Raw genomic sequence first — 18,246 nt, forward strand, 5'->3', positions numbered from 1 at the left:
ATTGTTTTACTCCAAAATAAATTAATTGTGATTTTGAAACATATGTATAAAATCATGACCACTCACATGAGATGAGGACTCTCAGTAACCTTGTAAAAGCTATTTTATTTTACATGGGGGAGGGGAGCCCTCATGGGGGCTACCATTTTAGAAATTCAAGACCAGCTGAATACTACAGCTTAATCTCAGTAACTGCCTTGTTATTGGACTCTTTCACTCTTGGATTAAATTAATCATGGAGGATTGTAAATAGTGAATTTCTACATTGGCATTTGTAAATGAAAACTATTGATATTGAATGATGCTGCATCCACACCACTAGGTGTAACAAAAGTCCAAGATGACCAGCAAAAACTTACTGAATGCACCTTTAACTCTTGGATTTTTTTTATTATTATTATTATTATTGAATAATTCCAAGCAACACACTGACAATAAAGCATTGAAGAATTTAATCAAGCACCTCTGAAAAACAAAGCACACTTAATAACAACAACAAAACCCCACCTTTTTAAATATTTAGAGAACAAATAGGCTAAACATGATTCAGACACCTGGGCTGTGTTCCACTTCAAATTTTTACCCCCTCCCCTCGCTAAACTCCCTCAAGCCCTACACATGCAGTGTTTTATCCAAGTACTCCAGAGTGCAGTCTGGACCATGGGGCGTGGCGACACATTGGGGCAGGGTGACACGTGTAGCTCCGCCCACTTTCGATTTCATTGGTTTATAGAGCAGAGCTTATTGGTGTATGGTGTTGAGAAGTCTGACACTTTAAGCTTAGCGTACAAAGTTTTATGAGGACATACAGTACATAAATCATTACGTCTGTATATTACTGAATGTTAATAAAGCTCTGATGGGCCCAAGCACCATGGGTCCATTTCCATATATATAAGTTGTGCTCAAAAGTTTGCATACCCTGGCAGAAATTGTGAAATTTTGGCATTGATTTTGCAAATAGGGCTGATCATGCAAAAAAACTGTCTTTTATTTAAGGATAGTGATCATATGAAGCCATTTATTATCACATAGTTGTTTGGCTCCTTTTTAAATCATAATGGTAACAGAATCACCCAAATGGCCCTGATCAAAAGTTTACATACCCTTGAATGTTTGGCCTTGTTACAGACACACAAAGTGACACACACAGGTTTAAATGGCAATAAAAGGTTAATTTCCCACACCTGTGGCTTTTTAAATTGCAGTTAGTGTCTGTGTATAAATAGTCAATGAGTTTGTTAGTTCTCACGTGGATGCACTGAGCAGGCTAGATACTGAGCCATGGGGAGCAGAAAAGAACTGTCAAAACACCTGCGTAACAAGGTAATGGAACTTTATAAAGATGGAAAAGGATATAAAAAGATATCCAAAGCCTTGAAAATGCTAGTCAGCACTGTTCAATCACTTAAGTGAAAAATTCCACGTTGTTTTGCTTACAGTACAGACAACCATCTGTTAAACTCAATTCGTGTTGGCATATACTGTAGAACTAATACTGATTACAATATTTTGGACATTCCCAATGTTAACACTGAGTGCATAATATGTCAACTCAACAAACTTGATATAATCATAGTTGTTATTTACAGGCCACCACAATACCGCTTATCTTTGTTTCAAAAATATATTACCAAACTCTGCAATACATTAAACAATATGTCAGATAATATCTTTTGAATTGGTGATTGGAACCATGATGAATTGAAAACACACACAATGTCTATATTGATGGCAAACCTAGGCTATGTGCAGTGTGTCAAAGAACCTACCACTGAAAATGGAACATTGATCATGTGTACAAGAAAATGACATCTAAATATACTACCATTGCACAAGTTATGCCAGTATATTTCAGTGCACATGAAGCAATTCACTGTACATTTTCATAAACATAACCGTGTTTCTATAACATATAAATTGTGTAACTGAATACATTGTCTGCCTCGTAATTGCCATGTTGGTGTAATCATGAATGGCCCATTGGTAACCATGCACAATTTGAAGCTGACCAGACCAAGCATGACCAAGTTATACCCACTTCCTGGCCGACTTCCTGTTTGGCAGAACTTAAGACTGTCAGCGCAAAGTTGTCCGGCTTGATGAGATCTATATATGTACCAAGTTTAGAGACTGTAGCTGAAAAAGGTGTGCTTAGAGCATCCCAAAAATGCATATTTTAAAGGGGGCAAAACAGAGCCACCCCACGACCCCCCCCCCCCCCCCCCATGTGAACTTTTGCCCAGCCCTAATGGTTAACAACTCTGATGTGTGTGCCAAATGTCAATTTAAGCATTCCAAGCGCCTCAAAACACACCTAATATATAAAGAATGGAATAATAACAGTCAATGTGTTGCCATGGCAACATTATAAAAGATATCAATAAATCCTTACCAATTTCACATCAGCATTGTCCTGACATTACACTGCGTGCCTAATTATTAGGCAAGTGAGTATTCTGATCTTATCATTATTTCCATGCACATTTTCCAACTCCAAACCATATAAACTTGAATGCTTATTGGATTTAATCATTTTCAGGTGGTATGTATTTGAGTAATGAGGGAGGGTGTGGCAAAAGTGACTAACACCTTATATCAAGGTGTGCATAATTATTAGGCAGCTTCATTACCTCAGGTAAAATGGGCCAAAAAAGAGATTTAACTGACACTGAAAAATCAAATATTATAAAATGCCTTCCAGATGGATGCAACACTCTTGAAATACCTAAACTGAGGCGTGACCACCAGACAATCAAACATTTTGTTGCGAATAGTCAACTGGGCGCAAAAAACGCATGAAGAAAAGGTGCAAATTAACTGCAAAAGACTTGAGAAGAATTTAACGTGAAGCTACCAGGAACCTTTATCCTCCAATGCTTCCATATTCCAAAACTGCAACCTACCTGGAGTGTCCAGAAGTACAAGTTGCCAAGTGCTCAGAGACATGGCCAATGTCAAGAAGGCTGAAACACGACCACCACTGAATATATTCACAAGTTGAAGCGTCAAGATTGGGCAAAGAAATACATGATTTTTCAAATTTATTAGAAACCAGAACCTCTAAAAACTAGATGCAAAAAGTAACCACTAGACCAATCAGTCATGTTCTTGATTAAATTGCTGATATGTGTTCATCCCAAGACTGATAGTGGCAGACGTAGAGATTAAATTACCATATAATGTGAAATATCTATTTGAGTGATTGAATAGGTCCTCCGCGCTGCGGGCCGGGTGATATGATGGACGCGAGCGAGGGATAAAGGTGACCGAAGACGGCAGCTCGGGAGAGAGAGAATTACGGGCAGCTGCCCTGTATGAGTCTGTGTGTCTTTTTATTTAATTCAATATTATTTATATTGTTAAGCCAGTTCTCACCTCCTCCTTCCCTTGTACCCCCTTTACAGTCATTAAGAATGACTGTTTATCAAAATAGGTGCTTTAAAATAATATCTTACTGTGCATAAAATAATATAATATTGCTAACTGCATATTCAGTTATTATGCACTAAAATATTTACATGTAATTGCATTTAAAATGTAATTAACACAATTACAGAGGTATATAATGATGATTTGTGAGCTTTCACTGCAAAACAGCCCCCCAAAAAATGCAGCAAATTGCATTGTAAAATTTGAGAAAAGCAGCAGCAAATTCAGCTACTTTGTAATTCCAGCTAGCCAAATTACGTGGCCATTTCCCAACTACACCGTAATTTGATGATCAAACTTTAGTTGTGGCAATGTAACTGATTACGTTGTGACAACCGGAAAAGTGAAATTTCTGTATTCGTTGCCACAACGTAACTTTGGAGCAGTGCCAGTCTGTCATGACGACGTTGTGGAAACAACGAAGAACAATAGTTGGTTACTGGTAATCTTTGCTTTTTAATGATTATTCTATATCTAATTCATGTCCTTATTTTCCAAACATAATTTAAAGGTGTAACACTTAAAGATGGGAAAGGAGGAAGCTGGGACCAGTTTGACAAACAAATAGACATTTAATAACACTTTTCAACGTCCAAAGAAACAAAAACACGCACTGCTTTTCAGCCAGCTGCGTCAAATCATAACGACATTCAGACACGCGGACAAGCTTCGTACATTTTTCTCCCGTCTGCCGCTGTTTCTTCTCCTTAAATACTCCCGCCTCCCGTCGCTGGAACGCGAGGCCGGTGTCGCGCGCAGGTGGAAGTCATTCGCCACTTATCTTCCCTCGCTCTGCCCTGACGCCACTCTGCTCCGCCCTGCTCACCACAAAAGGCTATTTAAACAGTTGCATATAAATAACGAATGCAGACTAAAAGTTAATGTACTTCATGTATTTTGAAAGAGAACATACAAAAAAATGCAACAATAAAAGAAACATAATTGCAACAAAATTACAAGGCTAAATGACTAATGTGCTCATATTAAACTCTACCTAGACCAACTTAACAGCTAATGCATTGAATTACATTTGTTAATTTAATTGAAAGCAATTTTAGGGATATATAAAAATGGTAAATTACTTCATTACAATATAATCTTCAGATCTACATATTTTTTCAATAAATAATTATATTAAATTCTAGCAAAAATTTAAAATTAATCAGTTAGCAATAAAATAAAAAAGAACAATTAAAAATGAATACATATACTGTGTGAGTGTGTGTATGTATGTGTGTGTGTGTATATATGTATATATATGGCAGACCTCTGCCTTTCCTATTGAGGGAGCGGGAGCCGGGTGAACAATCCACATAAGACTTTAATGCCACACTTTTCAGTGTACATCAAAACATAAATGTGCTTTTCTGCACAATAAACAAACACATTCAACAGCCTTGCTTTTCAGCAGTCACTGTGGCACAGTCACACACAGCTCCGTGCGTCTGTCTCTCCCTGTCTGCTGCTGTCTTCTCTCCTTAAATACTCCCGCCACTCCTCCCTGGAACGCAAGACCAGTGTGCAAACAGGTGGAAATCGTTTACCACTTACCTCTCCGGCCTCACTCTGCCCTGACGCCACTCGGCCATGCCCTGCTTGCCACAATATAAATAGATAGATAGTAGAGATGTAACACTTCAAATTTCTCATGGTTCAGTTTGTATCACGGTTTTAGGGTCACGGTTTCGGTACAGTTCGTTATTTATGTTCAGAAAAAGTTACTGCCAAACCCAAAATAAATATATTCTATTTGGTAACAGACACTTCAAGAGATTTGCCCTCACTACAAATCACTATGGTTTTACAACAGTAACCATAGTTTAACCATAGTATTTGTAGTAAAATCATAGTAACCACAAAATTAACATAGTTACTGTCATGGTTGCAATACTACAGTAAAATCAAGGTTACTATATGGAAATTACAGTATTACTATTGTAAAGCAATGGCTAATTGTATCAAAACTATGATTTCTGCCAAGAAAACAATGGTGACAGCAGTCATTGTTACTTCAGTCGTGGCTACTATAATATTACTATAGTAAAACCATGGTTACTATATGGCTACTACAGTATTACTGAATAAAACCATGGCTAATTTTCATTAGTGTCCTTAACTAACAAAAAAATAAAAAATAAAAAAAAATAAATAAATGCTCTATTTACTAACTCAGCATTTAACTTAATACCTGCATTTATGCTATATGCATCAACATAATGTGCATTTCATACTCAACATATATTCAATATTCAGAAGTTGTACACTACTATAGAATGAATAACCTTGCTGTAAAAATGCATGCTGAAGGGATGTCATAATGCAACATGAGTGTTTTAATCATATGTGTTAATCCCACATCTTCATCAACAGAGTAAGGGCAACATAACTTTGGCAATGAACACCCCAAGCACTTTAGTTTTTGTTTCATGAATGTCCGAACTAGCAGCGAGTACCTGTTTAAAGATGGAAGGGATTGTGTCTATGTGCAGTTTCGGGCTCACGTGCGGCTCTGTGCGCTTTATATTCCCAGGTGATGTCAGCGTAAATAAATAATCAAACATCGATGTATTACCAGTTTACGGTACTCGCGTCAAGCAATGTCTGCAAACAGTGCCTGTTTTGTAAATGTATTTTGACCATCGCTGTTTTGATTGAACACAAAAAGAAAAAATTCCCAGACAGGAGACTTGAATGACGCAGGGGCTTCTATCTTGCGGCTTGTTTTCTCAGCTTGCCATTTTCAAATTCACACTAATGCGTGCAGAACTGTGAATCATCAACTGATTTAACATACTTACAGTTAATAGGACAACTTCTCCCTGTAGAAAGTTGACCCACGTGAAACACAGGCGAAGTGTGTCCATCTACAGAGCCATAGAGGTGCATTAGCGGAGGTTACAACTGCGCATGTCTATTTGGCGCTTTATTTTCTTTGCCAAAGTGTATGATCCAGATGCGTTACTAAACTAGAGATGAACCGCGGAGCAAATGCTTACCAAACCGTGGGTGGTGAACTATTTTTTTTTTTTTTTTTTTTTTTTTTACCGAGAACCGTTACACCACTAATAGATAGATAGATAGATAGATTCTCATTTATATTATATTATGTATACATTTATTTTAACAAATAGCATCAAACATATTTACTTACATAAAAGCTTATCAAGTATAATACACTTCTGTTAAAAACAATTGGCATAATGTTAGCAGACATTTCAGGTGGATAAAGCTGCTAAATAATCACAGATTCAAAAATATTAACAGAACTTCAACTAGAAGGTAATAATTTTACTTAACCAATCTGATGTGGTTGTTGCATTTTCATCAGTGGACCCTCACAATGAAATGCATGCTGTTTTTTCTTCAATCATTGGATTGGATCATAAGCAGAGAACATGAAACATAAGTACTGTTGCTCACGTCGCATGTTTTAAAAATGCACTCTTTTAACATTTTTTTTAAATGTTTTCACTGTAATGTTCTAACTGCATAATAGACTTTAGGAGATGAAAGTTGAGTTTTTAAGCTTTAATTTGATACCAAGTTTGTGAACATTGATGGAGTTTTTGATATAAAACAAAGAATTTGCTTTATAGCCACATTCAAACCTGAACTACCTGTTGGCCAGTGACAGTTAACAGGTTTAAAATGGGCATGTAAGACAGCCTCTGTAGCACCCCCATTTTCACCTACAGTCACCAAAATTGGTACGTATATAGTTCTTATCAAGCTGGACAACTTTCAGAATTATAATTATTAGCTCTGCCCAACAGAAAGTCATCCATTTTGGATTTTTTGAATATTGCATTCTCTGAACTTTTAAATCCTCCTCCTAGGGGGATTCATGAGACTGTCACCACATTTAGACAACATTATGCCAAGATATTGAAGATGCTAAATTGCGAACAGATTTTGAAATATCGAACAGTGTTACCATAGCGAGGCATTAAATTAATGGCAAAAAATGGGAAACAGCAGTGTCTCACATCTTCTGTGTGCAATGTGTGATTTAGATCGAGATGTATGTTGGGGACTAATCACATGGATTTGACTTTTTGGGTTACGTACATAGCGCCACCACTGGGCAGCAGGGAGTGTGGCTCTTACAAGAGACTTTAAAATAGTTCTCAAAATTGTTTAGAATAATGTCAAATGCATGTGTCCACCTTGCATTGTTTTCTGAAAGCCAGTGGGTGGAAATGGACCCATGGTGCTTGGGCCCATCATCGCTGCTCACATCTATATTTATTTTTAGGGCCCAAGCACCTATGGTGCGAGGACTCTATTGTTCTTCTAGGTGTTTATTATTTTTTATTATTTGTTTCCCAAATGAATTGCATAATGAACTCCTCCTAGAGATTTCATCAGATCTACTTCATATTTGGTTATTCTAATCTAAAGGCCTTGGCGATGCTAAATCGCGAAGCTTTTGAGTTTTCCCTGCACGGCGTGGCTGTGACAGTCTGACAAATTGCGATGTTTCGCCATGAAAGAAGTAGTTGTTATAACTCATACATACAATGTCCAATCTGCCCCAAACTTCACGTTTGATAATAGTCCCGGCCTGAATACATCTACGTGCCAATATTCAGTTATAGTCATAGCGCCACCTACTGGAAACAGGAAATTACATGTTTTACACTGTGATACACTCTTAACAACATTTATGTGCTAAAAAATGCTAAATAAATTGGAGTGACATTCCCCTGGCACAGCAGCCCCAACGTGCACCAGGGTGAGAGGGCCCATTCATTGCTGCTTGCAGCTTTAATTATTTTTATTACACACTGAAAGTGTGAGGCCCTATTGTTCTTCTAAGGATTATTATTATTATTATTATTATTATTTTGAAGGTTTTCAGTACTTTTGTGGTACATAACATGCGTGAAAACTCTTGAAAGTTTGCACACACATCAGAGTCGCTGGCCATTAGGGCTTGGCAAAGTTGAGGGGGGGGTCATGCAGGAGGGGGCACTATTCTGGGGACTGTTCTGGGGGCTCTGTAGCACATCCCTTTTGAGCTACTGTCACCAAACTTTGTATACATGTAGATCTCATCAAGCCAGACAACTTTTGTGCTGACAGTCATAAGCTCTGACCAAAAGAAAGTTGTCCATTTTGGATTGTTTGTAAAATGCGTGCTCTGGAATTTGATATACTCCTCAGAGGGATTTCATGTTACAGGTACCAGATGTGGGCGACATCATGCCATGACATTGACGATGCTAAATTGCGAAGGGATTTTTGATATATCGAACGGTGTTGCCATGGTGAAGCAATAAATTAACGTTTAAAAAAATGGAATAAGGAAATGTCTCATATTTTCTGTGTGCAGAAGATTAAAAACATCAAAATTGGGCCAAATGTTTATCTTTGCAGGCTGATCACATTGATGTGAATATTGTGGGTCACGGTCGTAGCGCCACCAACTGGCGGAAGGAAGTGTATCACTTTTAACAGACTTTGAAATATCCCTATTATGTTAACCTGAATTGCTTCAAAATTTTTTAGAATAATGTCAAGACAGTGTTGATTTAAAATTCTGAAGGGATTGTTGATATCTTAAATACTGTTGCCATGTCAATGCATTAAATGTCGTCATTCCTTTTTGTGCATATTCACATGTTTTGAGGTATTTGGCAAGCTTGGTTTTTAAAGTTTATTGTTAATAAACATGTGTCTTAATTTTTATATAAATAAAATATAATAAAAATATCAACTGAAATAATAGAAAACTCTCATAATGTGAATGTGTAATGAGTGGCAATTACAAGAAATGTCCAATAAAGGGCATCCAAGCTCCATGAATGATTCCCAAAATAACAGAAGATTTATTTTGAGTCCTGTATAGAAGGGATCCCTGTTTCGTACGTTATGTATATGAAGTATGTGTAACTACGTTCTTCAGTTAATTATATTTCTGATTTCATGTGTTAACATCTCCAGTTCTTGAGTTGGAGTTTTCATTTGATCTGTGTATGTTCTGATTGCCGATTCGGCGCTGGAATGTGTTATTTTGAATTAATGATAAATGTTTGTTCTGGCTGTTATCAATGTCGTTTAGTGTCAGCAGTTTTTTTCTGCAGCTCGCGCTCTTTTCCAGGAAATAGAAAAGCGAAATATGTCCCCCATTGTGATCGCCTTCTCGGCTGTATTGTTTGTGTGTGTAGAGCATGTGTTTTGTCTTTATCGCTCTCTCTCTTAATCGCTCTCAGGTGTGGGGTAACCAGGTGATCTGATTGTTAGTGTGCAGCGCCGGCATGCAGTGTGTTTTTCTTCCTAAATAAATCGTGTTTCATGGCTCTGTTGTGCCATGCTGTTCACCGGTGCTCTCGCGCAAATTCCCGGAGTGGATTTATCCGCAATTATTTATTTATTTATTTTTATTATTTTAATCTACGCAGTGTTGATATGGCAACAAGTAAACAAATTAAGTTTCGTCTTACCAACGTGTGTGACAACTAACCCCGCGTTTGAGTTTGAGCTCTTTTCCAGTCGAATCCCATATAAAAATGCAAACAAACGTGTCCCCACTCAGTATATACATCAACTGAGGTGCGGATGCAATCTTTGTTAATTAAAACATATAGTTTTATATGGACGGATTAGAACCTTTAACCACCTTTAACCAGAACCTTTAATTAATTACCATTAGATCACTCAGTCGGGCTCTTTTTTATTTTATTTTATTTTATTTTTTTTATCAGCGCTGATTTATGTACTTCTCCACTGACCTACAATATCTCATGACCGACAATAGTACACACAGAGATGACGTTCTCAAATGTATTATGTTATTATGGGAATCCCATTTCTTTCCTTTATGTTTGACAGCGGCTAAACAAATGCTTAATGTCTGAAGCAGTCGCAACATTTCCAAATATACAGCAGCTGTTTGTATAATCTACATATTAACAGTGTATCCTTCTAAACACCGCAAACAGAACACATACATCACAGCTTGCGTTTAATCTTCACCCTGCGTGTGTAACCGGTGTAGTCTGCGTTGTGTTTTCTTTTTTGGAATGATCAGACAGACATCAGACGACGCATGCAGAGACAGTGCAGAAAGGGCAACATTTCAGTAATGAAATTAATTTAACAACATTAGTAACAAAACAGCATACCTGATAAGACATGAGTATGTATATATATGGTGTGAATTCACCCTTTTTCATTTCTGTAAGATGAATGTAAGTGCAATGTAATTAGCATGTGCTTCCAGTTTACATCAGACAGAAAAGTGACCAAACTTGATGAAAATATGTAAATAATCAAATATACATGAAAAATAATGTCTCATATGATTTAGATGACAGATTTAAGTATAAAAGTAATTTAAAAGAAAAAGATGTAACTGGATTGATCAGAGCTCATTAGAAACCCACCTCTCCCATGCAGAGACAGTGCAGAAAGGGAAGAGGAGGTGCACAGACAGGAAATCAGACCAACATTGCATTCAGAAATTTAAAGGGGAAGGTGCACACACAGAGACAGGCACATCAGGTACACGTTTGAACATTTTCTTTGTGTAATTCTACATATATGAACATAATACTTTCTATACCTGTTACATTCACCCCCCTAGAATTACACAAAATTATGAGAACATAGAAAAACTCTGTACACGGGTCATAAGAATTACATGGTCCACACTCTAAACAATCAGTGAAGACAGTCAGCATTAAAAGCTACCCAATAAAAGGATAAGAATGTTTTGAAATTGGCCAAATTTCATTACATTCTATAAACACACAAAGTGCCCATTACACTTTGAATAACTTAGACCTTTCATTTAAACAGAACACGAGAGAATACAGGAAATAACACTTAGTATCATCAAAGACAGTGCAGTACAATACGCAAACCTAAACATGAATAACAGGAGACCCAGCCTCCATACCAAGTAAGGTCTCAAGTTGAACCATTGACTCAATTAGTCTACGTACAGGTCTAATTACTCTACCAAACCTGGTAGTGTAGTGACTGCTGGAGCCATCATGAACCACAGAATCATGTGAATTGTTAGAAACAGGAACAGTAGATGAAGAGGCACTGGCTACAGTGTCAAAATCAACAACAGATACATCATCACGTGCCTCAGAAACAGTTTGAGAAGAATGGGATGAAACCCAAGCAGCAACAGGGTCATCATCACAAACAGCTACATGAGAAATGACAGACAGAGACCCTGCATGTGACAAATCATCAGTGACTGGCGTTGTTGATTCAGCCAGATCACATACAGACTGAGGTGTGGAAGATGGACCATTACCAACACTTTCATTGACAGCAAAATCAAACTCAGATGTGGGCAAAGGCAGAAAATTAACTGGCAACAAGAGATTCCGATGTACTACTTTCTCTCGACCAGATCTGTCACGGATCTTATAAATGTGCAAAGACGGGTTAAAAGAAACAACGGAATACATGGTGGGCTCCCATTTATCAGCAAGCTTCCGTTTACCTCTACAGCCTTTGTTAGCAACAAGAACGTGATCACCAACTGACAAAGGTAAACCCTTGACTCTCTTATTGTACTGATCAGACTGATGTTTCTGTTCTGCAGTAGAGTTCTCTTGAGCCAGCACCATAGCAGACTGCAGATCTTTGACAAGGGACTGAACGTACTCGTTGTAATCACAGATGGACTCATCACGAAGGACACTTTGAAACATAAGGTCAACAGGTAATCTCGGCACCCTCCCGAACATCAGGTAAAAGGGGGCAAACCCGGTTGTTTCATGGGCAGTGCAGTTATACACGAACGTCATTGTTTGCACTAACTGTGGCCACTTTTGTTTCGATCTAGGAGGAAGGGATCGTAGCATGTTACCCAACGTTCTGTTGAACCTTTCAGTTCCGCCATTTCCCATTGGATGGTACGGGGAAGTTCGTGACTTGTCTATGCCGGCGAGATCAAGTAGCTCTGCTATCAGCTCACTCTCAAAACTGGCTCCCTGGTCCGAATGAAGACGCTGAGGAAAGCCATAGATGCAGAAGAAGCCATCCCAAAGTTTCTTAGCAACATTCTTAGCAGATTGGTTTCGACAAGGAAAAGCATGTGCTAGCTTGGTGAAATGATCTGTGATTACCAAGACATCCACAGATTTATTGTGCTTATCCTCAGCGGCCCAGAAATCAATACAAACAAGCTCCAATGGTGCAGTAGTCTTGATGCTCTCCAAGGGTGCTCTTGCAGCTGGCTCTGGAGTTTTACTCAGGACACAACGGGTACAAGTCTTGACATAATCACGCACATCACGTTCCATCCCGGGCCAATAAAATCTCTGGCGAGCTAAGGACAAGGTACGTGGCTGACCTTGGTGACCGGCCAAATCATGAACACCAGAAAGAACTTGCTGTTTCAAGGAATCAGGCAGCACGAACTGAAACTTCTTATGCTTCGTGAGTGGATCTTTAACTGCTCTGTAGAGAATGTCATTAAGCAAAAACAGTTTGTCCCACTGCTTCAGCAATCTCAAAACATGCAAATCCTCATTCGTCCGCTCACGCCTAGAAGGTCTGCGCTTTCTACTGACATAAAAGGCTACCCTCGAAATAACTGAATCATTGTGTTGTTGACTCTGCAATTCAGACAATGAAAAGGCATGGGTTACATCTTGACAGTTGGGAATCAAGGAACTCAAGTGGTCAGCCAGGGATGTCGCTCTGGATACAGCTCCTGAATCCCAATCATCACAAGATGACAAGATAGACGACACATCCTCAGCAGTCATGGAAATATCCCTCTCAGAGCTTTGGTTGATTTCAGTGTCAAGTGTCTGTGGCTGGCATGTAAGACGGAAAGTTTTCTGCACAGAATCATCTTCCATACTGTGTACGTGCTTCAGCAGTTCAGAGTAAGGTTCGGACAGAAGACGTTGACTCACTGGCTTGACGAATGGGTCACGACTGAGCGCATCCGCCACAACATTCAACCTTCCTGGGACGTACTTGATTTTAAAATTGTACGGGGCAAGCTTTGAAACCCAGCGCTGCTCACATGCATCTAACTTAGGTTTGGTCATGATATATGTGAGTGGGTTGTTATCAGTCCATACAGTGAACTCATGGCCCTTAAGCCAGTGACTGAACTTGTCACATATGGACCACTTAAGAGCCAAGAACTCCAGTCTGTGTGCAGGGTAATTGGCTTGGCTGCGGCTCAAAGACTTACTGGCGAAGGCTATAGGATGTGCTTTATCCTCGCCAGTGGGTACTTGAGAAAGAACTGCACCTAGGCCATCCAACGACGCATCAGTGCAGAGAATAAAGGGGCGCTCAAAGTCAGGGTGAGCGAGCACGACACTCTGGACAAGGGCTCCTTTTAACGCCTCAAAGGCAACATCACAGGCAGGAGTCCAATCTTGGGGAGACAACTCCCGGAAAGTGCCAGCTCTCTTACGACTGCTTGTGCCTCTCGCCAAATGTTTTTGTCCAGCCGTCAAATTGAACAGTGGCTTTGCGATTCGTGAACATTCAGGGATGAAGCTTTGGTAGTACAGAACCATGCCCAGAAACGATCTTATTTTCTTTGGCGAAGGTGTGAAACCATCCTCTTTCATGAGATCTTTCTTCTTAAAGGCAGAAATGAGTGCTACCTTGTCTTCATTCACAGAAACTCCAGAACTGCTGATCACATGGCCCAGAAACTTGATGGAGCGCCTGAGAAAGTGACATTTTTTTGGAGCCAACTTCAGATTGCTACTTCTCAACCTAGAAAACACCACTTCCAAGCGTCTCAAGGCCTCCTGTTCAGAACGGGCAAAAACCAACAAATCATCAAGATAACAAAGGAGGCTGGAAAAGTTGAGATCTCCAAAAATGCTGAGCATCATGCGCATAAAGGATGCCGGACTGTTACACAGGCCCTGGGGAAGGCGGTTATATTCATACAATCCCATGGGTGTTGTGAACGCTGTGTAATGCCGATCAGACACATGGAGTGGGACGTTGTAAAATCCTGATGTTAAGTCCATAGAGCTGAAAAGAAGATTGCCACCAAGAGCAGCCAGGCAATCTGCCTGATGTGGCAAAGGATGAGCATCCTTGATAGTCTTCGCATTAAGGCAGCGAAAGTCAGTACAGACTCTCAGAGATCCATCCTTCTTCCAAACCATTACCAAAGGAGATGCATATTCACTAATGGATTTACTAATAATGCCTTTCTCTTCCATTTCAGAAAGAACCTCTCTCAACTTTTGGTAATGGGCGGGAGGGATTCGGCGATAGGGCAGGCGGAACGGGCGCTCATCACATAGATGAATTCTGTGTACGAAGTCTTTTGCCTCACCACAATCAAGCCTGCCTCTGGAGAAAACATCGTGATAAGACACTATAAGTCTCGCCAACTCCTCCTTCCATGACTTGGAGACTTCACACCCAACGATATCAATGTCCTCCAAACCATACTCGTGTAGCAGCCGCACAGGGTCAACAGACAGAATGGGCTTGGGGAGAGCAGAATCAGTGACATCAAGAGGTTTGCACACACTTTGCGTGAGAGAAACATCTTCCACCGCCAAACAAGGACACATCTGCCAGCTTGGTGTTACGTCGAAGAGTTATCGGAGACTGGGTAGGATTTAGAATCTTCATCGGTACCCATCGATCACCCCACATAGGAGACACCACACGTCCAACAAGAACATGACGTGGTGCTGAACGTGAAGTAGTGGGTTCAACAATGATGGTGCTACCTGGGGAAATATGAGTGTTAGCAGGTAATTTTCCCCACACAAGGTGCTCACTCCTGGGAAGTAAAGTGACTGCTTGACAGAGCTTTACTGAGCCAAGTTTATCAGGTTGAAGGGAACCAGACCAACGAGAAACACAGCTCAAAAGCTCAAGAAACTCTTCACATTCTGGGTTGCTGTTTTGACAAGAAATGAGCTCCCAGTACTTCTTTTCAGTTTTCATCTTCTGAAGTACACATTTGATGACGTTACTACCGATAATGAACTCGTCCTTCTGTCCAGATACTAGTAAAGTAGGTACGATGAACTTAAATCCATAGACTTCGACTTCTAGGTCATATGTGCACTTAGGCTGAATAGTAAGACCACCACAGCCAACGAGGACCACGTTACCAGCAATCACTGAGGGTTGAGGGAGAACTCCATTGGCACGCAACTTGGATTCACCTTCTGTACTCAGGGTGCAAGCCATACTGCCAGAATCAAGCAAACCATTCAGTATGGACTGGCCACCAACAGTCACAGGGGCATAGAACAGATCACTAGCTCCATCAATCTTCTGAGACCCCACATACAACACTGTTTTGTCAGGTGGCAACAACTTGCAACTATTTATAAAAATTTCTTGTGGGTCTGACTCATCAATTAGGGGAAGTCCACCACTGCCCATGCTTACCCCCTCCACACATGGGCTTTTTAGTTTAACTGGGTGGTAGGAGAAAGCGGTTCGAGGCCTGCTGCCTCAGGGCAATTACTCTTAAAGTGTCCAGGTTGGAGGCAGTTACGACAAAGCCTATGGCGCATGCAGTGAGAATACGTGGTGTGCTCTGTAGACCGACACACTCTACATGTTGAACTCACACTGGACTTGGGATCTGAAGTCTTGACGGTTCTACCAGGATGAGACGAGGACAATGAGGCAGTGCATAGCGATAAAACTTTATCCATCATGCCAACCAACTGCTGCATACTAGCATTCGGAGTAAAAGGAGACGCGTTGGGGTTGAGCTGACCATTTGAACATGGTGACTGACCTGATGAGAATTCGGGCTGTTTGGGTGAATTGGGTACAGGATCGACACTGACCGTCACAGCGTTCTGATGGCAAGTGGACACAGGTAAGTAGCATGGAGTTCTAGCAGAAGCTCTTTTCAGGTTCCTGCAGTGACAATCCAGGCGCTCTTGAACCTCAGCAGCACTCCACTCTTCAGCAGGCTTGAACTGAAAGGATAAAGCAAGGCCAGGATCTGGACAGTGAGAGACAAACATCATAACAGCTTCAGCTGCAGGGTCCTCAACGCACTTATTGCGTCTGCGCAAACACTCATCAGCCACATCAACTGCCTTATTCAATCGTATCCAATAGTCCATTGGGCTCTCATCCGTCTTAGGGAAAGTGTTGTAAAAGTCAGCCATAGGCATGTTCGAATACGTCAACTCGCTGAAATTTCGTTTTAGAATGTCAAACACTGTGCTAGGGAGCACTGTATCGGTCGGCCCTGGGAAACTGCGCAAAGACACTTTGACTACATCCCTTGCTTTTGCCGCTAATCTGCTCAAAATGATATCAGAGGCTTCAGTGTCATCGGTGCATTTCTTACTGTTCAAATAACTGTACATCATATCTCCCCATTCATGCACGGTAAATGAATCACTTTGATCACCTCTAAAGAAAGGTGGAGGTGTAACATCATGTTGGACAATGACTTTCAAATTAGAAGCATCAACACATTCACTTGAATGCTGCACAATTGACTTAGACTGCATTTGGCTGGGCTGTTGTGCTAAATTCAGACTGGCTGAAATGCTTTGACCAATTTTCTGTGCCAAATCAGAAATAATACCCCCTAAAGACTCAGCAGTAATAACATGATCAGCATTTGCATGTGTAAAAGGGGTAGAACAAGCAGCTGGGCTCTCTGAAGCACCAGTAGCTGAATCAGACATGTGTACATGGTCAATTTCTGCATTAAAGAATGCCCTCCCTCTCCCAAAACATTGAGGTGAAACATCAGACCTTTTGTCAGTGTGCTGTATTCTAGCCCCACCACCCCTGCCTACTGGGAACATAGCACTGTGCCGTTGCACAGGACTAAGATTTTCCTGACTAACAGTGTCCTCAAACATGACTCAGCTTAAATAGTAAACACAGAAAAACATAATAACTGCCTCAGAAAATGGAAATAAAAACACAAAATCACAAACTAGAATGCATATAATATATGCACGTTGAATAAACACACTTAATAAGACTCTTTCAAAACAGTTCAGAGTTCAGCATTAAGGATACGATGCTAGACGATCACTGAAACGTCCTGCGGTCCTTATCACAAAGTCTCTTCCGACTAATATGCTTTAACGATGAACTAAAGTCTTCCGGAGAGAGAGAGAGAGAGAGAGAGAGAGAGAGAGAAAAAAGTCGATCAGGAAGTCAGTGAACCTTTTTACCGTTCCTTTAAAAAAACAACAGTCTGTCCCGCGAAGTCAAGCACTGTTTGTGTCACACGCGCCCTCCTAGTGCGCGAGCACGGAGCTGCAACGAGCGATGGCGGTGAGGAAGACCGGGAGAGGAGATCGGCGAAGCCGGCGAGCCGTCACGCAACCACGGCGATCTGCGAAGCGCTGATCTGATGATCCGAAAGGGTCACGGGCACCACGTGTAACCGGTGTAGTCTGCGTTGTGTTTTCTTTTTTGGAATGATCAGACAGACATCAGACGACGGTCAATTCTTCTTTAATCTCTCCCATGCAGAGACAGTGCAGAAAGGGCAACATTTCAGTAATGAAATTAATTTAACAACATTAGTAACAAAACAGCATACCTGATAAGACATGAGTATGTATATATATGGTGTGAATTCACCCTTTTTCATTTCTGTAAGATGAATGTAAGTGCAATGTAATTAGCATGTGCTTCCAGTTTACATCAGACAGAAAAAAGACCAAACTTGATGAAAATATGTAAATAATCAAATATACATGAAAAATAATGTCTCATATGATTTAGATGACAGATTTAAGTATAAAAGTAATTTAAAAGAAAAAGATGTAACTGGATTGATCAGAGCTCATTAGAAACCCACCTCTCCCATGCAGAGACAGTGCAGAAAGGGAA

The sequence above is a fragment of the Myxocyprinus asiaticus genome, chromosome 4 (assembly GCF_019703515.2).
Source record: "Myxocyprinus asiaticus isolate MX2 ecotype Aquarium Trade chromosome 4, UBuf_Myxa_2, whole genome shotgun sequence".
NCBI classification, from domain to species: Eukaryota; Metazoa; Chordata; class Actinopteri; order Cypriniformes; family Catostomidae; genus Myxocyprinus; species Myxocyprinus asiaticus.